Here is a 23,340-nt window from a genome sequence, read left to right on the forward strand (position 1 = left end):
TGCATCTGTCTTGGTGACAGCATTCAGAGCCCTATAGTCCACACAGAACCTCAACTCAGAAGTACCTGCTTTTAGATCCAATATCACTGGGCTGGACCAAGTACTACTAGAGGGTTCAATCACCCCAAGAGCCAACATTTTGTTGACCTCTGTCTTAATGAAAGACCTTACTTTGACTGACATTCTATATCTCCTACTTTTGGTAGGTACACTGTCTCCTGTGTCAATGTCATGTTTGCATCAAGGTGTCAAACCAGGGGACTGTGAGAACAAGGGGGAAAACTGCCTGAGCACATTTTTCATCTCTGCTTGCTGATCAGAAGTCAGGTGAGGGGCCACCTGGACACCCTCAATTGAGCTGTCTGACGGACTGCCTTGGAACAGGTCAGGGAGAGGTTCTGACTCCTCTTCCTCAACATCTGAAGCCAGTAGAAGTGCAGCGATTTCAACTCCTGGGATGAAAGCCTTCAGTCTATTCATATGGAACACTTTTGGAGCCTGTCCAGCCCTTCCAAGGTCCACTAAATAGTTGACCTCACCCAGTGACTCCACCACTGTGTAAGGGTCACACCATTTGTCCTGCAAAGCTCTAGGCTTTATGGGATTCATGATCAGGACTTTCTGAACAGGTGTGAAAGAGATGAGGGAAGCCTTCTGGTTATACCAATGTTTCACCAGTGCTTGCCCTGCCTTCAGCTTCTCACTAGCCAGACCCATCAGGAGTACCATCCTTTTTCTGAGCCCTAGCACATAGTCCACTATGTTGGTAGTAATGGGGGGGGGGTGGGCTTTGTAACACTCACCTGACTCCCACGGGGGCACTGGCCTGGTTCGCGCTGCTGTGTCCTCGTCTAAGGTGATGCGCAGGGTTCGGAAGACGGACTGGACCGGGCCCCAGATCTTGCTTGTCTGACTCGCAGAAGTATCCTTCTGTAGGTGAGAATATGGGGTTCACTGTCTGCGGGGTAATACAATCGGCCTCCCACTTACCCCTCTCACCCTCCTCAAAACCATTCTGTGCTTCCCCGTAGCGTCTCACCTTAGGGTCTGGAAGGACGAGCTCTCCATCCTGCTTCTGATGCAGGGGCGCGTTGGTATCCAGTTACGTCACTGGATTTTCGGATGGGTGAGAACCAAACTTGCTTGGCTTCCAGGTAAGTTTTCTATAATTGGTTCCCCTTGTGTCCATGCATTAATGTTCTAATGCTAGTGTATTTTTCCCCATAGGGGCCGGGGTACGGAATGCCGGGGAACAGGCACCGACCCGAGGTGAGCAGTGAAATCCTTGTGGAAATCAGGTAAGTCTTTAATGAGTGTTTTGGTAATGTATTTTCATTCACTCATTAACGCTGATGTCTTTTTCCCCTTAGGGGCCGGGGTCCGAAAATGCCTGGATGCGGTGCGGACCCGAAATGAAAAGGGAATGACCCAACAGGTAAGTCTTGACATGGAGTTTTAGCTTCCCTTTTCCCTTCTTTCTCTCACCTTTGTTCTTGTCTTTTTCTCCCTAGGCGTGGGGGCGCGACTGCGAATCCGGATGGTCGCTGCAGAACATGGAGGCGCCCTGTAAAGGTGAGTAGAATGCGGCGCTGCAGCGATTGATGCAATGTGCTTTTAAAAATAAATGTCTTCCTTTTCAGGATTGTCGGCGAAATGGCTCTGGGATGCAGATTTAGCAGGTGAGGCCTTTTCCTTCTTCTGTTCTCTTGTTCCCTTCCTTTGCAGGTGATTCAGGATGCTGGCAGGTGTGGCAGAAGTCAAGATGCAGGAGCAGACACGGTGAGCGTCCAGCTGCTAGATGCAGAACAACGCGAAGCACGTGTGGCTGATCGGGTGTGGTTTAAATAGCCTTGGAAGAAGTTCCTAGAATGTGTCCTTCCTCCAATCAGGTATGGATCCTTCCCCGACCACGCCTGGGTGGTAAATGAGTCCCACAGGTAAAGTAGTTCCTTTCAGGCCTCAAGGAGGCCGGGGTTCTGAGGCATGGTCTGCATCAGGTAAGTGCACCCAAACACTTTCATAATGAGCCTGGCGCCTCTGGCGCCAGGACTGACGTTTTCTATGAGCCTGGCGCCATAGGCGCCAGGACGCTGTCCAAAGGGCCCCTATAAGGGGTTGCTGGGACCTTCCCCGGGGACTTGATGTCCGCTTTCGGGGACGCAGGGCCTGAGCCGGCTCCCCGGAAGCGGGCATCGTGACAGGCTTCTCCCATCCCTCCTTGTCTATGGCCAAGGGTCCCCTTACAGGGTGACCAAACAGAAGTTCAAAGAGGCTGTAGCCAATACCCTCTTGTGGTACCTCTCTGTAGGCAAACAGTAAGCATGGTAACAGAAGATCCCATTTTCTTCTTTGGGGTTCATCCAGAGCCCCAATCATGCTTTTCAAGGTTCTGTTAAACCTTTCCACAATACCATTTGTCTGTGGGTGGTATGCGGATGAAAACTTGTAGGTGACACCACATTCCTTCCACATGGCCTGCATATACTTTGACATAAAGTTGCTGCCCCTATCAGACACAACTTCTTTAGGGAAGCCAACCCTAGTAAATATGCCAAGTAAAGCTTTTGCAAGTGAATTGGCAGTCACAGTCTTCAATGGGATGGCCTCAGGATACCTGGTGGCATGGTCGACCAGGATAAACCTATTGCCTGAGGATGTTTGGAGGTCAAGGGGACCAACAATGTTTATCCCTACCCCTCAGATGGTACACCCATAACATGGAGTGGTACCAATGGAGCTCGGATTGTTGAGCTACTCTTATCAGATAACTGACAGGTGGCACAACTCCTGCAGTGACTTTCTACTTGCACCGGCATCTTGGTCCAGTAGAAGTGCATGGATAACCTTTGCTTGGTTCTCTTGATTCCAAGTTGACCAGCAAGAGGCACTTCATGTGCTAGCTGGCGGAGGAAGGGTCTTCCAGCAAGGGGAACCACCAACCTCCTATTGTCTCCTTCTGTAGACTCTGTAGGCTCGCTGTACAGGAGTCCACCTTCCCAATAAATCCTATGTGTCCCAGGAGGTTCACCCTCAAGCTCTGCAGTGATCTTGGCCAGTGCTGCCCTTGTTTGGGACCTTGTCCAGGGTCTTTCAGCTGCATCTCCCACAAGCCCTAAAGCTCTGAGATCATTTCCCAGCAAGAACTTTCCTGTGACACTCCTCTGTGTGCTCACTGAAATTCTGACTGCTGTACCATTTATAGTAAGATTTACAGGTATTCCTGGGAACATGAGAGGTGGGCCATCAGCCAACTTAGTGGGTAACAAAGGAGCTCTGGCAACTTACCCTGGGTCTACCAAGGTAGAATCCACTAAAATTCGACTACACCAACTATCCCTAAGAGCTGGAGTGTCTACTCCATTGATCAGCACACTGTCATTAAAGTAGTGCTTGGTATTGTCGGCAATCCTAGCATAAGCCTCTGAGACTTTAGGCTCCCAGGAACCCAGGGAAACTAAAACTACCTCAGAATATATCCCACTGGGGAAGGAATCTAAGGAGAAGGATGCTCCTGTAATCTCTTCCTCGTAGAAGGAGAAGGCCAGATTATCAGAGTGGACCCTCAAGGTTTTGACCTTACATCTGGGATCCCCCTTTACACGGTCACTTGCTCCACAAGCCACACAAGATCCACTGGGTCCTGTGACATAGGGAGGCTTACTGTAACCTGAGTTCTGTTTTGGAGGATAACCTCCACTACCCTGTAAATTCTCTTGTAACTTATTCTTATTTTTCTTTTTGTGGCCCTTCTGGGAGGAATTTTTATCAGATCCCCCACCCTCTTTATCTTTGGGCTTTTTTCCCCTCCTCCTGCTTACCAGCATGAGTCTTGTCCTTACGGGACACTCTATGTGACACCCACAAAACTGCTGCTATGTCTAGCTTCTTAGGACCTATCTCCTTTTAATCTGCCAAAGGCTGCTTAAGCTCAGGGGAACAAGATGCAAAAATATGTTCAAGCATGACAAGACATATCATACCCTCATAAGTGGAGACCTTATAACCTTCAACCCACCCAGTCAAGTTTTTTAAGGATTCAGATACCCAAATACCTCCTCCTTTCTTTCTTTTTGTACTCTCGGAATCTCTAAGTATTGGGCAGGAGTCTTTCCAAACCTTAAGATGAGAGTTTGCTTCAACATTGCAAAATCTGCTCTCTCAGCTTTTGACATTTCCATAATGTCACTGCAGCCAGAATGGGGCAGTCTGCTAAGTAACCAGGCAATTTTACCAGCATTGTCAACCTGTTGAACACCACATGCATACTCAAAAGTTTACAGCCAGTCCATAATGTCATCCTTTTCCTCATACACATTGAGCAGATCTTTAGGAAACCTTGGATGAGAGGAGGACCCAGACCCATGTCCAGGACCCTTAGATCCATTGGAAACTTGAAGCTTGGCAAGATTCCAACTGGTGATCCCTGTCCTTCTGTTTTTCTGCCTACTCTCCATCTTGGCCATGTTAAATTCAAGCTTCTTCTGCCTAAACAGCAGTTCTTGATTCTTGAAGTCAAGCATGGCCTCAGCATCAGCACTGGCCGAGGAAACATTGGACATCACATCCTCTAAATCCTCATGTGTCCCATTGATAAGTGCAGCGCCAGACTTGTCAGTTCTACCAGTGAGAGCAGCCCCACCACCTTCTGTACTTTCCTCAGGAGCTATGGCACCAAGTTGTGACTCTTGCCATTCCATGATTCTTTGACTCATTTCCATTTTTGTGCTTTGAGCAGGTAAAACCCCCTAGGCACATATCTTTCTTAACGTTTCAGCTTTAGAAGCATTTAAGGTTAACAAGGTACTTTTTTCCATTGTGTTAGATAGGTCTATGGCCTTTTTCCATTATGCTACAACAATTCACTATGTGGCCTGGGTAGGAATAACTCGAAATGCCTTCACTAGTGTCCAAAACTGGATACCTTCAGTCCTATCCCACTGCTGTGCACCAATTTGTTAAGACGGATTTCGGAACTCTAACCTGGTGGGCAGAGGTTCAGAAGGCCAGCCTAGTTTCTTGGAACAGGGTAACGTCTGGACAAGCCAGACCAATCAAGGTAGCTATGGCAGGCGGTCAAGACTAAGTCTCAGGAGGGTTGAGGGTGACTGAAAGACATCAATGAGCACACAGAGCAAGGACACTTACACATTATTCCCAGACAGGTGTATATTTCAAAAATACAAACAAATTTATTACAAGGCCTTTGTAACTCAATACACAGTAGAAGAATCACAACAATCCTACTAAACCAACACAATGCAATCAATATAAAATATATACAAGACCAGTGGGGTCTAAAGTATTAAAGGCACAAAATATTCACAACCTAGTGTGGAAGGACAATAGGCAGTGCAGATAGTCTTTAGTCCTTTCAACATCAAACACACACCTAAGAGGCAGTCCAAACCCTAAGAAGAGAGGAGCCTTATGCTCAATTGTACATGTACTACAGGCACACACAGTTGTTCCAATGGGCAAAACAGGGTCTCTTCAGGGGTCTCTAGTAGCTCAGGAAGGTGGATGAGACGATGAAGAATAGATTCCCACTATTTGAGGAGTGCCTCCACCTGAAGGCAGAGGTGATGCCAAGGTTCTGGAATACGTTGCTGGTTGACACTAGCAATGGAAAGGAGAGGGACCCCCAGGGGCCACTCATGCATAAAAACAGATGGAGCCGCTAGGGGCCACCGGTTAAGGTTAGGGTTACTCACCGGCCCCAGGCGCACTCCGGACCAAACTTCGCCAGTTGGGTCCACTGCGGCTGCAGGTTCAAGTGCGACAAAAAGGACGTCTCTGCGGCTTTCAGTTCCGGTGATACAGCGAGGATTCCCAAACAGGACAGTGGTGATTTCTCCGCTCCTGATGGGTGGATCAGGCCAGTTTCACAGCAGCAGGCTTCAGGGGCAAGAGGGTCACTAATGCAGTGCACCTGCAAAGATCGTTACCGCGGCTGGGCAACATGGTAACTACATTCACACTGGTCCTGGCGCACTCCTTTTACTTCAGACCTCGGAATGTCAAGTGTTCGAAATTCGGTGTGATGGTGCCGGGGACACAGAGCTAGCAGAATCCCAAGTATCAAGGGTCTCCTCAAAACGACGGCGGAGACAGAGAAAAGGTCCTGCATAAACTGGTCGGCCCACTGGTTGGCCCAGGGACACTTCCGAGAAGGCTTACTTGCAGGTTTTGTTGAAGATGCCGAGAATAGTTGGTCCCACTATTCTAATGGGTCAAAGCATCTTCGCAAACCTTCTAGGATGACCGGATGCAGAGGGGTCCCATGGGACGACAGCAGGCTCAGGGTGCCCAACCTTTCAGCGGTTCCTCAACTCGGCTTCTTAGTTTCAGGATACTTGGATCCTATCCTTTGTTCAGTGAGAACTCCAGAGATCAACATGCTATGGGTGTTTTCGGCCTCCTCTTATCCAAAGTTCCCTTCGCGCCAAAACGGAGAGGACCCAATGGGAGATCTGCTCACAAACACACACTCCATACGTGGACCAATCACGGACCACAGTGGTCCCAGGCATTCACAGCACTCCAGACTCTTTGGCACCCAGGATGTGTATTGGGGACAGACACCCCAGCCCACATCCTGGAGGCACACACACAAGGCATGCAGAAGCCTGCGAAAGCTTGGTGTTTCGCGGGAAACTGCATGACCAAATAAGGACTGACCCGGGTCGGCTCAACCTGGGGAAGGCAAAGGGCCATTTTCGAGCCAGGCCACCTATTCTTGCCAAACGCGGTTAACGCGGTTTAAATGTCAGGAAACATCTGCATATCTGCACATCTCCAAAAATGTCCTACAAGAGTATCTAGGGTCTTTGTAATTGACTATGATACCCAAGTGCACAGCACTATAAGGTACATTAGGCCTCATTACGAGTTTGGAGGTAGCCTCCAAACTCGGGTCCGGGCCCGTGGTCCCTGAATGGAGAAATACCGGGCCATTCCAAGTTTGGAGGGCCCGGCATTTCCCCATTCAGCGAACCCGGACCCGGACCATCCCCATTCCCATTTGAGCCCCCTTAGGGCTCAATGGGAATGGGGAGCATGCTAGCAACGGGCCTGTTAATGACGGGCCCGTTAATGACGGGCCCGTTGTTAGCATGCTTGTCCCCTCGCTGGACCCGCAAAGGACGTCTGGTAAAACCAGACGTTCAGAGCGGGTGCCGCAAGGGGACCTCGTAACAGGGCAGTATGGGGTTAATGGCTCCGGCACCTTTACCGGCACCGTTAACCCCTCACCGCCCTCCTCGTAATGAGGCCCATTGTGTACTTGTTACATGTTGCACAAAAGTTGTAACATTGGAAAAGGACTAAGGGAAACAAAGTCTCCCAGTACTGACTGTCTTAAGGGCATGTCAGTTTCCCCATAAAAAGTGAGCAAAAGCCAAGAGGAGTGCAGCAGAAGGCTGTGCTCCCCTGGCAAAGTCAGACTAAGGTGGTTAAACAGCAGCAAAAAGTTTGGGGGTGTACAACTGGAGGGAAAATTACATATAAAAATGAAATCTTTCCTAACACTAACCCTCCTTCCCCTTCTGCTGTTCCTCTTCCATCTTCCACTGTCCCTCCTTCCTCCTTGTGCTGTCTCTACTTTCCCACTTGCCCTATCCCTCATTTCCCACAGGCAATGTCCTTCCTTTACCCCTTGCCCTGTCCCTCATTTCCCCCTTGCACTGTTGCTCCTTTCCACTTACGGTGTCGCAACTTCCCGCTTGTGCAGATCCTCCTCCTCCTTGCACTGTCACTCCTCCCCTGTGTGCTGTTGCTCCACCCCATTGAGCTGTTGCTCCTCCCCCTTGCGCTGTTCCTCCAACCCCGTCGCAATGTCTCTTCTAACCCTTTGCTGTGTCTCTCCTTCCCTCCTTATGCTGTCACTCCTCCCCCGTTGTGCAGTACCTCCTCCCACATTGCACTGACCCTCCTTCCCCCTTCGCTGTCCCCCCTTCCCACCTTGCACCTTCCCTCCTTTGCCACTTGCAATGTCTTTCTTTTCCCCTGTGTGTTGTCGATGCTTCCCCCCTTGCGCTGTTGTTCCTCCCCCCTTGCGCTGTCGCTGCTTACCCCTTGCGCTGTCGCTCCTTACCCCTTGTGCTGTTAATCATTACCACCTTGCGCTGTTCCTCCTACCCCCTTGCAATGTCCATCCACCCCCTTTGGGATGTCCCTCCTTCCCATCTTGCACTGTCCCTCCTTACCACCTTGTGCTGCCCCTTCCCACCTTATGCTGTTGCTCCTTCCCTCCTTTTGCTCTTCCTCCTCCCAGCTTGCAGTCGCTCTGTCCCCTTGCGCTGCTCCTCCTTCCCCCTTCCACTGTTCCTCCTTCCACTTTGTGCTGTCAATACTTGCCACCTTGATTTCCACCTTCCCTCCTTGTGCTGTGCCTCCTCTGACATTGTTGTCGCGACCCTTACCCCAGACCCCTACGGGCAATCCCACTTGCCAAGTAAGGTCAGGGTTCGGGGCTCCATTAAGGCCTTGGAGGCCTTGCATCCACTCCCAACCCTCTCTTGGAGTCAGTCCTGGCACCTCTGCAGCCAGGCTCATAATTGTGGAGAACATGTTTGAAGGGGGACTACTTTTCATTGGGCCTGCAGTTAACATGGAGGCATTCGCATAGCTTGGTTCCTAAGAACTAAGCTATGCTGTATAGTGTTTTGGGTGTGGTGGCCTGGGACTACTTTACCTGGACTACTTTGCTGGGAGGCTATTTAAACCACACCCAAGCAACAGAGCACACTTTGCGTTACTTTGCAGACTGCAATGTAACTCTCACTGTGTCCTTTGATACTCGTGAGCCTCAGAGCACCGAGCCTGCAGAGGAGACAAAAGAGACATCATTAATAGAATCTTACCTGCAATCTCCATCCTGTCATCTGCTCTCCAGTGAACAGCTTCTTCTGGGCACCGCATACCTACCGGAACGAAGCAACCTGAAAAGGAAAAGCAGAAAGGCAACATTAGAAAAGGCATACTCTGGCATTGCCTAAGCCACGAACATCACAAGAAGCTTACCTGGCTTGTCACCTCCCGGCTGGCATCGTTCCGGAGTTCCACACCCGCTGGAGAAGGACAGCGCGACCTGTAAGGAAGGGAGGAGACACAGGTTAGCAAAGGCAAGACACAGCAGCATATAGCGCATTACTTACCGTATTGCAGCGCACATCTTGCACCATCATTTGCCGATGGTGCTCAAACCAACCAGCACGCCACGCCGAATTTACCGCATGCCTAGGGAGAAAGAAAGGACATTATTAATCGCAAAAGAAAGGCAGGCAAGAACAAACAGCACTATAAAAAATGCTGCACTAAAACCTACCTTAAAGAAACTTGAACGGGCATGCGCCAGTGAAGTAACTCGGTCGCCCACGCCCACTGAAGACTACGCACCCCTGCTAAGAAAGCAGGACGGAGAGCAGGCATAATACCACAACAAGGTGAGGAGAGGGCCTAAGGGCTGAAGCCAAAGGGGTGGTGGGAGGATACTTTACCTGAGTCGGCCAGTCTTGAACCCAGCCCACCTGTGTTTTCAAGCTAGACTTCCTCGGAAGACACCATCCGGAAATCGGGGTGAAGGTTCCGGCAACCAACCAGGGCTGAGTGGCGTCCCCGTGGATACCAGGTGACCATAACAGAATGCGAAGCCTACAATAACTAATCCACCTGGGTGCCATGGAGACATCAGAAATCGACCAATTGGCTCAATTATGAGGACAATTACGCGCCAACGTTCATTCAGCCAGGCAAGAGACCAATGCTCTCCGGAGAGACCTAGTAGTAACCAAGGATCGCACTGAAGAGATCAGTAGGCAGTTCCTACAATCACAGGCAGGACAGACTCCTATGCTCGGAAACAACCCATCGGCAAAAGCACCCACCTTATCATCTGCCCCAGTACAAATTACGCTACCCGGAGCAGTCCCCTAGCATCACCGGAACAGTTCTCAGGGGACCTGCATGCTGCATTCATGAATCAGTGTCGTCTTCACTTTCTTTGTAGGCCTGGTGCATTCCCCAACGACCAAACACGGGTAGCTTTTGTTTTATCATACCTAAGCGGTAGTGCAGCGGACTGGTCGGTGCCACTTGTAAGCCATGATGATCCATTGTTACATGACTTTGGGGGGTTCCAGAGGGAAATGGAGAAGCTTTTTGCTCGTCATACCCAATAACAAGCAGTAGACAACAAACTCTTGTCACTCCGACAGGGGAATTAAGACTTGTTAGCATACATTGCCACCTTGAATAGATTGGTTGCTGAAGCTAGGTGGCCTGAAAACAAAAGAACCATGTTATTCCACCGAGGCCTATAAGGCGAATTGAAGGACGTTCTAGCCCAGGTGGTTGACCCACCCAGACACTGTACCGAATTCATTAACTTGGTTGTGCAACTAAATCACTGATTGCAAGATCGAAAGGCAGATCGGTCTAGGTCAGACACTCGGGCCATGTATGTTCAACCAAGGGACAATGCATCACATGTATCAGAAAACACTGTAGAACCCTTGCAAATCGGAGGAATATGACCCCCGTTAACAAAAACAGAACGAGACAAAAGAAGGCAACAGCAACTATGTTTGTACTTGGGAAAACCAGGACACTTCCTTAGGATTGCCCAGTGAAACCTCCAAGGAGAACAGTCGGCCACAGAGAAGGATGAGATTAAGGAGTCAGAAAACTACTCAGCTCGGCAAACATAGAGGTCAGTTTGTCGAGTGAGAAGAAAGAGCCACCAACCTCGCACTTTGCAATACCAGTGATCTTAACCAACCACCAACGTTGAGGGATACATAGACAGTGGAGCAGTTGGGAATTATATCGATCAAGAACTGGCAGCAGAGATGGGGCTTCCCTTATGTTCAAAGCTGACCACAGACAAGGTAACCACCGTGGATGGGACAGAAACCGCTTCCAGACCAGTAACCCAATGTACAGCCAGGGTAACCTTGCTGTGTCAGGATGGACACCGGGGATCCATTTTTTTAAATCTCATCAAGGCACCTCAGTTCCGGTTAATATTATGGATGCCATGGTTAGTTGCTCACAATCCCCTGATAGACTGGCGTGCACGGAAGCTGACCTTCCCCGATAATTGCGCTCCTGCCTGCTATTACCAAGAGCAGAAACCTGACTTCTGTACCCCTGCGATTCCCAGAACGGCAGCATCAACACTTGGAGTAGCTGACACCCTACCAAGTGAATACCAAGATTTCCAGGTTGTGTTCCAAAAAGAACAAGCAAACACACTACCTCCGCACAGGCCCTATGACTGCCAGATTGACCTCATTCCAGGCACACAAATTCCTTGAGGCAGAATCTATGCACTCACAGAACCAAAAAACCTCCATTTGAAATAATATCTAGACCAGTACCTGGCAAAGGGATTTATCCGCCCATCTAAGTCCCCGGCAGCCAGTCCTTTGTTCTTCATACCAAAGAAAGAAGGGGACTTGAGGACCTGCATTGACTACCGCACATTGAACCAGATTACCGTGAAGAATCACTACCCCTTGCCACTTATTCCTGAAATGTTAGACCAAGTCAAAGATGCCCAGATTTATACCAAATTGGACCTTCGAGGAGCGTACCACCTGGTTCGAGTTAAAATAGGAGATGAATGGAAAACCGCCTTCCGTACCAAATATGGGTTGTATGAATACCAAGTAATGCCCTTTGGGCTATGCAACGCCCCCGTGGCATTCCAATACTTCATGAACGATGCCCTGAGGGAATTAATCAATGTTTGCTCCTTGGTTTACATAGATGACATCTTAGTGTCCTCGGCCTCGAAGCAAGACCATGTTAAGCATGTTCGCTCGGTTCTCACCAAGCTCCGCGAACATCGATTATATGCGAAACTCGAAAAATGCTTTTTTCACATCACCGAAGTGGAATTCCTTGGTTTCATCCTCACTCCGAAAGGCAACAGAATGGACTACACAAAGTAGACGCCATTCTTAAGTGCCCTCACCAACTTCACTGAAAGGGATCCAAAGCATGCTGGGCTTTGCATACTTCTACCGCCGATTTATCCCAGACTTCTCTCAAATTGTACACCCGATCACAGTACTATTACGAAAAAACAATAAGAAGTTCATTTGGACTGAAGAAGCAGAAAGAGCCTTTCAAGAACTCAAACAAAGATTCACTTCCACTCCGTTCCTGCGACACCCTCGTATAGACGTCCCTTACATGGTGGAAACTGATGCTTCCATAATGGCTATGGGGGCTGTCCTCTGACAGAGGGACCCTGAAACCGGCCAATTACACACCATGGCCTTCTGGTCGCAAAAGTTTTCACCTCCGGAAATCAATTATGCTATCACCGACAAGGAACTCTTGGCCAGTAAATCTGCTTTTAAGGCATGGTGACATTATCTCTTAGGAGCGAGGCACGCCGTTACAGTAATCATGGATCATCGAAACCTGCAATATCTGAAACCAGCAAAGGCCCAGTCCTTGCGTCAACTGCGATGGGCCCTTTTCTTCGCCGAGTGCGATTATGTAATCACATTTCGATCAGGAGTCCAGAATGGGAAGGCTGACGCCTTGTCCCGCATAGGCCATGATGAAAAGATGTATACAACTCAAGATCCAGTATCCATCATTCCTGAGGACAAAGTATTAGGTCTCACAATAGCTTTGACACAAACCGAACTCCGAAACGAAATCCAACGGGTAATGAATCCCGACACCTTGCTTGTATGGCATACTCGGGGAGAACAATATACCATCAAGGACCAATTGCCCTATTTTAGGGACTGTCTATATGTCCCCAAAGGGGAACTACAACAACAAATCATTTCAGGTTACCATGATTCACTGATGGAAGGTCTCCCCGGAATCGCCAAAACCTAGCCAAGGTGAAACGGAACCATTGGTGACCTACTTGGCGTAAAGACATCATCCAGTATGTTCAGTCCTGCTGTGTATGTGCGCAAAACAAATCGCAAAAGCAGAAACCAGCTGGTCTCCTTCAAACATTGGACATTCCTCCTGCCCCATGGCACACCCTTTCGCTTGACTTCATTACAGACCTGCCTCCCAGCCAAGGGTTCAACACCATTCTGGTAGTTGTTGACTTATTCTCAAAAATGGCACACTTTATTCCTCTCAAGGGCCTCCCAGATGCATCCAGTTTAGCAAAAGTGTTCCTGGAAAGTATTGTTAAACTACTTGGCTTCCCATCAGTTCTGGTCTCTGATCAAGGCAGCCAGTTTGTGTCCAACTTCTGGAAAAAATGGTGTTCAATGGCACAAATCGACATCCGATTATCCACCAGTCACCACCCCCAAACGGATGGCCAGCCAGAAAGAACCAATCAAACCCTTGAGCAATACTTACGGTGCATGCTGCATCAAGTAGAAAGACATTGGAGGGACTTACTATGGATAGAAGAATATGCTTATAACAATTCATTGCATTCTAGCACGGGACAAACCACTTTTTACATCCTTTGCGGCAGACACCCGCGTACCTCTGAATTAGACCTTCCAGCCAGCTTGGAAATGCCAGCAGTGAGGACTCTTCATGCAACCATCTCTCAGGCCTTTAAAAAGTTGACAGAACATCTAACTCAAGCCAAGGACAGACAAAAGAAATTCGCCGACCAACACCGAAGGAAGGCTCCTGACTTCCGAATAGGGGACAAGGTTTGGTTAGCAGCAAGGTACGTACCCAGACTATTTGGGACCCTATTCCATCAAAACAATCATCAACCCAGTAGCTGTCAAACTAGCATTACCACCCAATGTGCAAAAACCACCTGGTGTTCCACGTATCACTCTTGAAACCGGTACAACCCGGTACATGGGTTACGACACCACCAAAACCCATAATAGTTGATGGAGAACCAGAATTCGAAGTCAAGGAAATACTGGACTCTAAATACACTAGATGCAAATGATATTATCTAGTCGATTGGAAAGGGTATGGACCTCAAGATAGATCCTGGGGACCCAGCGAGAATATCCATGCACCACGTCTGATCAAGGAATTTCATCAGAACTTTCCAACTAAGCCTGGACCGAACAGAAGACCCACCATGAGAAGGGCCTTGGGGGGGGGAGTGCTGTCACAACCCTTACCCCAGACACCTACTGGCAAGCCCACTTGCCAGGTAAGGTCAGGTTTCAGGGCTCCATTAAGGCCTTGGAGGCCTTGCATCCACTCCCAAGACTCTCTTGGAGTCAGTCCTGGCACCTCTGGCACCAGGCTCATATTCATTGTGGAGAACATGTTTTTTTTTTAATTCTTTTTATTGTTCAACAACAGTGGTCTCGAGAGCTACAGCAACTCTCTCCCACAAATTCACACAAATCGACAAGCGGAAAAAGAAAAAGACATTTACAACTGACATTATACAGCTTCATCATCATCTGAGAGCAAATCACATAGATACATACGGAAGGGACCCCATATGTCCTTAGGCCGGCTAGCCCCCGGGAGAGTCAAAACATATTGTTCCTCACACTCGTTGACATATGTCAGTTTGCGAAGGAAAATGGTCATGCTTGGCGGTGTGGACATTTTTCAGGTTTGTAGGATACATTTCTTCGCCACTGCGCAGGCCAAATTAAATAGTCTCCTGGTTTTCTCCGAGCACTTGCCAATGTCTCCAAACAAGTATTTGTGGGGGGTTAATTGTGTGGGTATCTGCGTGATATCAGCCAATAGCTCAGCCACCTCCCCCCAGAATTTCAGAACGGCAGGGCACTCCCAGTACATGTGAAAGGAGCCCGCAGACTGAGCCCTGCATTTGGGGCACTCCCCTCCATGCTCTGCACCAAATTTTGCCAGTTTAGCCAGCGTGTAATGCAACCTGTTTAAGAGTTTAAACTGTATCAAGTGTAGACCCGCATTTAATGAAACTTTTTTCATCAGTACACAATATCTGCTCCACTTATCTTCCGGGATGGGCATTTGCAGGTCCGTTTTCCATTTGTCCTTAACCTGGTTTATTGTAGGGGTGTGGGTTTGCACTGCTGTATACAATTTAGAGATACCCAGCCCGGCATTCATGGTGATGAGCTGTGTACAGGCGTGTTGGGGGGGGGGGGGTTCATCTGGGAACATTGGCCACCTCTTCTGAAACACGGCCCTTACCCTATAGTATTGCAATATTTTAAGTGGTCCACCCCCCTTCGCTCTCACGAAGTCCTCCTTAGTTGCAAATTTGCCATCTATAAACATATCGCCCACCCTCATCTCCATGTGTGGGTCCCAGACCTCCTGAATACCCACATCAAACATGGGGGGAATACCCGGAAAGTTCCACAGGGGGAACTCCGAGTTATATGGTGTCTCCAGCTTTAGCCTCTTAAACAATGCGCCCCAAGCACGGACTGTGCAGCTGACCGGGTCATAGTCACAAGTGTCCCTGGGCCTCATTACACGGTAGGTGGAGGACCAAGGTGCTATTAGCACCTTTGTCCATGCCGGTAAAATACCGGCACCCCCTTGGAGGAAAGGGGAATTACCACCCTATTCCAAGGTTGGCGGGGCGGTAATTCCCCCTTCCCCCATTGCCCTTCCCCATTCCCATTTTTGCCCCATAGGGCTCTATGGGAATGGGGAAGGCGCTAATTACGGTACCGCATATTGCGGTACCGTAATTAGCACCCTGGTGCCTTTGCAGGTTGGTTTTTAATGCCTGCTAAACAGCAGGCGTTAAAGTACCAACCCGCAAAGGGACCTCGTAGTAAGGCGGTAAGGGTTTACCGGTACCGGCGCCCTTACCTGTACCGGTAAACCCTTACTGCCGTCTGTGCTTTTATCAAATATGACTAACCTAATGTCCACTGGGGATATAGTGGGTGCCTCCATCCACGTATGTGGTGTTTCCCCAGAGTCCTCATACCAATACTTCGGAAATTGCGCCTGGGCAACCAGATAATAAAGCTCAAAAGTCTGGGGCAGCAATACCTCCAGTATCATAGGGTGCTGTCATTTTTTCACACCCAATTCGCGCCGCCTTACCATTCCATATGAAGGTTACTATTAACGTAGCTTAGTAAAAAAGTCTCTGCTCGGCCATATTGGTATGTTTACAAAAAAATATCATAGTTTGGGGAGGACTATCATTTTGAGCAAGGCTATTCGGTCATGTAAGGATATGGGGAGGCGTCCCCAGATCTGTAGCTTAGTGCTCAACGTCTGCAGCGCCTTCTCGTGATTATTTGCGTAAAGGGTTTGCCTATCTCTGGACACTAGCACCCCAAGGTATCTGATATGTTGTTCTGACCATTTCAGGCCGCACATATTCGTGGGGCATTCAGTGGAGGGCGTGAGCGGAAATACTTCCGACTTGGCTAGGTTGATGACATACCCCGAATACTCTGCAAACTCGTGTATGTCTGTCATAATGGGCTCTATGTTTTTTTCTTGTTCGCGGATGTATATGAGCGTATCATCCGCATAGAGCGAAATCAGTTGGATCGCGCCTTTCATGTTTATTCCCCTGTCTCTATGCCTTAGTTTAACAGCAGCTGCCATTGGCTCGATAGTTAAGGCAAACAAAATGGGCGAGAAGGGACATCCCTGTCTTGTGCCCCTCCCTAATTGAAACATCTCGGAAACGGTTCTGTTGGTGCCTACTCTGGCTCCTGGAGCGGCATAAAGCAGTCAAACATACCCAATGAAAGTAGGTCCCACCCCAAATGTTTTCAATACACTAAAGAGATATTTCCAGAACACGGAGTCGAACACTTTTTCGGCGTCAAGGGCTACGGCAACTGCACTCCTCCCGGGATCAATCTGGGCCATTAAACCAAATAATCTACGGAGGTACAATGCAGTGGATCGCAGGGGAATGAACCCATTCTGATCAGGATGGACCAATGTCGAGACCCACGGTGCCATCCGGCTCGCCAGAACCATGGCAAATATCTTGGCATCGACATTGATAAGTGATAAGGGCCTGCATGATGATATGTCGCTAGGTGGGCGTCGGGGTTTAGGTAATACAGTTATGATGGCTTCCCTCATTGTCGGGGGTAGTATGCCTCCCTCTAGGGCTTCCTCCCAGGTCCCCAGTAGCACAGGAGTTAGCTCCTTGCAGAACTCCTTATAAAATTCAGCCCCCAGCCCATCGGAACCCGGTGCTTTGCCTGACGCCAGCCCATGATTGCCTCTTCCATTTACTCCACAGTGATTGGTTGATCTAGGGCCAATCTGTTTTCAAGTGGGAGTTTTGGGAGCCCTAACGATGTTAAGTATGTCATTATCTCAGTGGTCGTTTTGCTATCCCTGTTGGAATACAGTGTTTGATAAAATTGGGAAACTCATCGTTTATATCCACCTCGCTTGTTTTGACCTCGCCATTCACATCTTGAATCATAGAAATCGGTTGTGGCTGTCGCTCCTGCTTAATCCGATTGGCCAGTGTCCTACCCGCCTTGTTTCCCTCACCATACCTGCATGCTCTGTACGGGGCTGCCATATGCTGTGTTTCTCTGGTGGCCAGGTCATTGAAATCATGGATGTGTTCATGGATTTCGGCTAGGGTGTTCCTATCGTGTGTGCGACTATACGTTTCCTCAAGGTTGTTTAGGGCGCTTTCCACCTCCTCCAGCTCCCTCCTCACTCGCCTCAGGAGACCAGTAGATTTCGACAGGAGTGCCCCTCTAGCCCAGACCTTGAAAGTCTCCCAGACAGTGGAGACCAGCGTCACCGACCGAAGGTTATTAGTAAAGAATTCTGTTATTTCCTCGCGTAGGGATTCTACTACCCCAGGGTCACCAAGCATCCCCCCCGGCATTCTCCATCTCCTAGCTGGTCTGGGAGCATCTCTCAAACAAAGCTCCAGTGTGACTGGGGAGTGGTCAGACAGTGTACGAGGTAAAATCTCACAGCTGTGCAGCATCTCGGAAAGGCCCTCTGAGGTAAAGAAATAGTCTATTCGCGACTCACTGTCGTGGACGGATGAATAATAGGTGTACCGTCTAACATCCGGGTGTAATGTGCACCATACATCCGTTAGTGCCAATCTGTGAAAGAAGCTGCCTCAGCGTCAGCGCCATTCTAGTTGGTGTCCTCATTTTCACACTAGATCTATCTGTTGTGGGATCCAGAGCCATGTTAAAGTCCCCCCCCATATTATGGAAGGAGCGTCAAGTTTGTTAAGCGTTTCATGTATATTTAAGTAGAAGACTGGGTCGTCTATGTTAGGGCCATATGTATTCACCGATGCAACATGTTTCCCAGCCATTTCCCCCCATACCAGAACGTATCTGCCCTGCACGTCCACCTTGTGCCCCGCTACCCGGAACCCCAAGGAGGGATGTATGAGAGTGGTAACTCCCCTGGACTGAGACGAGTAATTAGTATAATACCGTGTCTTCCCCCATTTGGGCATTACATTCTCGTTCACTGCACCCATTGCATGAGTTTCTTGCAGCATCACGACTTGAGGGTGATGTCTAGAAGCATAATTGCCAACCTTCTTGGCCTTCATTGGGTTGTTCAATCATCTGACAGTCCAAGACAGCAATGATATTTTCAGACCCCCTGTACCGTTATTTCCATATGTATTAGTACCCGCCATGTCATCCAACTTTCCCAATACTGACATTACGGGAGCAGCAATCGCAACCTCGAGACCACATATTCTTCGACCCAAACTTAAAGACAGTGCAACTACCCCCCTCCCCTCACTTTGCCAATAGCTCAGCATAGCAAACTGTTACCTGGTATACTGGCCCCCCACCCGCATCATCTCCCCCAACTTCATGATGCTGCCCCTTAACACTCAAAACTTGCCAGATGGGCTTTTTAACTGAGCTTGTGGACTTTTCCATAGGGTCGGCTAATGTTGCCAACTGGACACCCACTGAGGAAGCTCCACATCCCGACAACAACGGATCGTGTTCCAGTTCAGTTGTGTTGACTTATGAAGACATAGAGTCACTGCAGGGAAGGCGCAGACTCATCTGCCTGCCAAATCAGTTCAGTCCTCGCCAGGATTGGGTCGCGCATTTTGATCCCTCATTCGGTCTCTAGGGGGCAGTGGAATGGAGGCCTCCACATACGCCATGGCCTCGGAAGGGTTTTCAAAGAAGTGGGCTCTCCCTCTGTGCTGAATTCTCATTTTCGCCTGGAAAATTAAAGCATAAGGGATGCCACGGAGCCGTAGTTGTTTTTGAACCATTTCATAGGACCTGCGCTGCGCTTGTATGGTCGCGGAGAAGTGAGGATATATATGAATTGTTCTCCTCGAAATGCATTGTTCCTTTTTCTCTGGATAGACGGAGTATTGTGTCCCTATTCCTGTAGTTTAGAAGGTGCACAACGATGTTGCAGGGTGGGGCTCCCGCCTTCGGAGGGGGTGCAAGCGTTCGGTGAGCTCTCTCGACGAGAAAGTGGTTCGAGAGGGATTCCACTCCCAGCACCGATTTCAGTAGTTCTTCCACCTGTCTTTCCATGGAGCCCTTCCCAAAAAATTCCGAGACCCCAACAATGCAAATGTTATATCTGCGGGACCTAGATTCAAGATCCTCGCACTTGCTCTGGGTTTTGCGCAGTTCGGTCTGAAGCAGGGCTATATCTCGGCCATGTTGAGAAATCACATCTTCATTTGAGCTTATTCTGTTCTCCGCCTCCGAAATGCGTGCACTTTCCTTTTCCATCCGGGCCTTCAGGGACCCGATCGTCGCCACTATATCGTCCAACTTGACGTTGACAGCCAGGAACCCATTTTGCACAATTGTTGCCAAGCGGTCCAAAGGGTCTGCGTCTCGATTTTCCGATGTTTGTGTCGCCCCTCCAGATGCCTCCTGTGGTTGGGAGCTGGTAAAGGAATCCATTGGGCCGGCCTTTCTTCCCCCTACAGCTTTCTTCTCAGTGCGGCCCATTTGGCGATGTTGTCACTTTTGGGGTGGGCTGTGTTCCCCCACGTATGTGTGCTGCTGGCGACTAGTATCGGATTATGCTGTATGGTGGCAGCACAGCCTGTGCCCCGCATCCAGGCTCGAACGAACCGCAATGCAGGTGTGGGGATAGGTTCAGTCTCACCCCCAGGGTTGTATTTGTTAGACTTCCGCAGTATTCGTCCACTGGGGGCAGGGGGTACCGCTTAAAAAAAAAGATCATCGGCACCAAGCTGCGCTCCCTCCCGCAGCATCTCCCCCACCTTCAATGGTGCTGTGGCGGAAAGCTTCTTCTATAACAATATTGCAACGTTGTCCCCCACCCTCGTGAGGACCCAGATGTATCGTGCACCGAGCCACTGGTCCCTGGAGTCCCCCCTCCCCAGCGGCCCACTTACTTCACCAGCACCGTCCTAGCAGGACTTAGCCATGGGGGATCCGGATCCTAGGGGGAACACGTTGCCGTCGCGGCGCACCCTCGAGCACTTGGCAGGATTTTTTCGGCCGGAGCCTGGTGCAAGAAAGTCTGAGTACTTGTTTTCGTACAGGCGGGAAGAGAAAGCAGAGCACCGCAGCCCTCCGGCAGCGCTTGTGCATTGCCGGGCTGCCCCTCCCCCACCTGGCCGACCCGCCGTTGCGAGCCCAAGGCTCGAATGGAAGTCGCCTGAAACTCACGGGCGGTCACTCCGCAGCACTACGGCCACTGCAGTTGCACCTGCAGATATCTCTGTCGGCCCGGGGTCCACGTGCTCCGTTTTCACAGGGTGTCTTCTACGAACCTTCCCCTGTGGTATTCTCCAATCGTACGTCTGCCAATTCAGAACTGGAAGGATTTATAGATGAAAGGATTTCAATCGAGCCGGAGCTCTCCTCCTAGGCGGCCATCTTAGATGTGCGCAACAGCACCCCTTTCTACCGGAGAACATGTTTGAAGGGGGACTACTTTTCATCGGGCCTGCAGTTAACATGGAGGCATTCGCATAGCTTGGTTCCTACGAACTAAGCTATGCGGTATAGTGTTTTGGGTGTGGTGGCCTGTGGTTTACCTGGACTACTTTGCTGGTAGGCTATTTAAACCACACCCAAGCAACAGAGAACGCTTTGCGTTACTTTGCAGACTGCAACGTAATGCTCACCGTGTCCAGTGATACCCGCGAGCCTCAGAGCAACGAGCCTGCAGAGGAGACAAAAGGAACATCATTAATAGAATCTTACCTGCAATCTCCATCCTGTCATCTGCTCTCCAGTGAACAGCTTCTTCTGGGCACCGCATAACCACCGGAACGAAGCGACCTGAAAAGGAAAAGGAGAAAGACAACATTAGAAAAGGCATACTCCGGCATTGGTTAAGCCACGAACATCACAAGAAGCTTGCCTGGCTTGTCACCTCCCGGCCGGCATCGTTCCAGAGTTCCACACCCACTGGTGAAGGACAGCGCAACCTGTAAGGAAGGGAGGAGACACAGGTTAGCAAAGGCAACACAAAGCAGCGCAGCGCATAGCTAATTACTTACTGCATTGCAGCGCACATCTCGCGCCATCATTTGCCAGCAGTGCTCAAACCAACCAGCATGTCACGCCGAATCTCCCGCATGCCTAGGGAGAAAGAAAGGACATTATTAGTCGCAAAAGAAAGGCAGGCAAGAACAAACAGCGCTATACAAAAACTGCTGCAATAAGACCTACCTTAAAGACACTTGAACGGGCACACGCCATTGAAGTAATTCGGTCGCCCATGCCCACTGAAGATTACACACCCCTGCTAAGAAAGCAGGACAGAGAGCATGCCTAATACCACAACAAGGTGAGGAGAGGGCCTAAGGGCTGAAGCCAAAGGGGTAGTGGGAGGATACTTTACCTGAACCCAGCCCTCCTGTGTTTTCAGGTTAGACTTCCTCCGAAGACACCATCCGGAAATCCTCCTCTCCCTTGTGCTTTCCCTGCTCCCACCTTATTCTGTCCCTCTTTACCCTCTTGTGCTATGTTAGGCGGAAACCTGTGCAGTTCCCTCTGGGACCACTGCAAAAGATTTAGGACTACAGGTGTTTGGCAGTAAACCCACTTGGTAGCAGTCTGCACCACACAGATTCACTGTTGGTAGCTGTGGCTGAGCAGTCAGACTTCTCTCAAGAAGAGTTAAGCAGTATGTGGAGTATACAATATAGGACAATTCTTCACAGTCAGACAAGCAAACACGCAACAAGGCTTCAGTGTAAAGATATTAAGGTATTTATTTATAACAAAACATCTATCAAAAACACTATGGCAATATCACAGCAAACAAATCAAACACAATTACTCTACGAAGAAGAAACGATCAATCCCCCTAGCAATATTTCGACAAGTCTAGGTTTTACCGGCACCACTTATTTACAGACAGAGATGTATGCCTCAACCTAGATGGCATTCTAATATTAGTTAGGACGGGAGAGAAAAATAGGCAGGTTACGAAAGCAACACAGTTCAATACTTCACGGGAAAAATGCAAGGCAAGAAGGCAAGAATCACAATAGATCATAAAGTTCAGAGGCCAGGCCCACTCGGAGAGAGGCAAGGCAATATGTCCCAAAAGTCTCTAGTGGAAATGCGTTCAAGTCTTTGTAGCAAATTGTTATCGGCAGATTGAACCAGTTCAGAACAATACGTGAGAAAGCTTGGAGGTGACCCAACGGAAAGGAGAGGATTAAGACACCTCACTCGAACCGATCGAAAGGGAAGCCAGGCGGACACGGTACCTTGTTGTGGAGGGCAGCTCCGGCGGGGGCAGTTGTTCCTGGTGGTGGATGCACGTCAGGTCTTTGCCAAGAGTAGAGATGTTCTCGTCGTCGAAGGAAAGTGAAGTCCGGTGCACCAGCAGGGAAGAGACCAGCCGCGGAGTGCTCCATCACAAGGCACCACCTTTTGGTCGCGGTACAGGGGTAGTGGCTATCCGGTTGCCGAGGTGCTCTGCACGGGCAATTCGACCACTGCGTCCTGAAGCGAATAAAAAGCAAAGGGGACTGGTTGTTCCCACCAGTCAGGGGAAGAGACTCTCCGGCAAGGAGATCTCCTCTGTCGTTGGGAAGTGGTGAGTCGGTTCCGCAGGGCTCCACCGGAGGTGTCATCGTGCAGGTCGGCTCAGCGTTACCCTCGTCGGATTCTTAGGTCCTGTGGCGACTTCTGAATATCCAGTCCCAAAAGCTCTGCTTTTATGCAGAAACCCCCATTCATTCAGCCTAGCTGTCAATCAACACATGTTAAGTGGTGAACGGGGAGGCTCACCACTTGGGCCAATCACTCCAGAGTGCGACCGGAGTTGGCAAGGCAACTCGGTCCAGGGTGCCTAAACCCCCTCCCACACCCCTGTGGTAACCCAGACAGAATGGCACCACTTTGGAGGGTCTCTGTACAGAGCCCGCCAAAAGTGGAACAAAGGGCTCAACCTTTGGTTTAGGAGTCACAGAGACGAAACACAGATGCCATTTTAAAA

The sequence above is a fragment of the Ambystoma mexicanum genome, chromosome 4p (assembly GCF_040938575.1).
Source record: "Ambystoma mexicanum isolate Mex_15411 chromosome 4p, UKY_AmexF1_1, whole genome shotgun sequence".
Classification (NCBI taxonomy): domain Eukaryota; kingdom Metazoa; phylum Chordata; class Amphibia; order Caudata; family Ambystomatidae; genus Ambystoma; species Ambystoma mexicanum.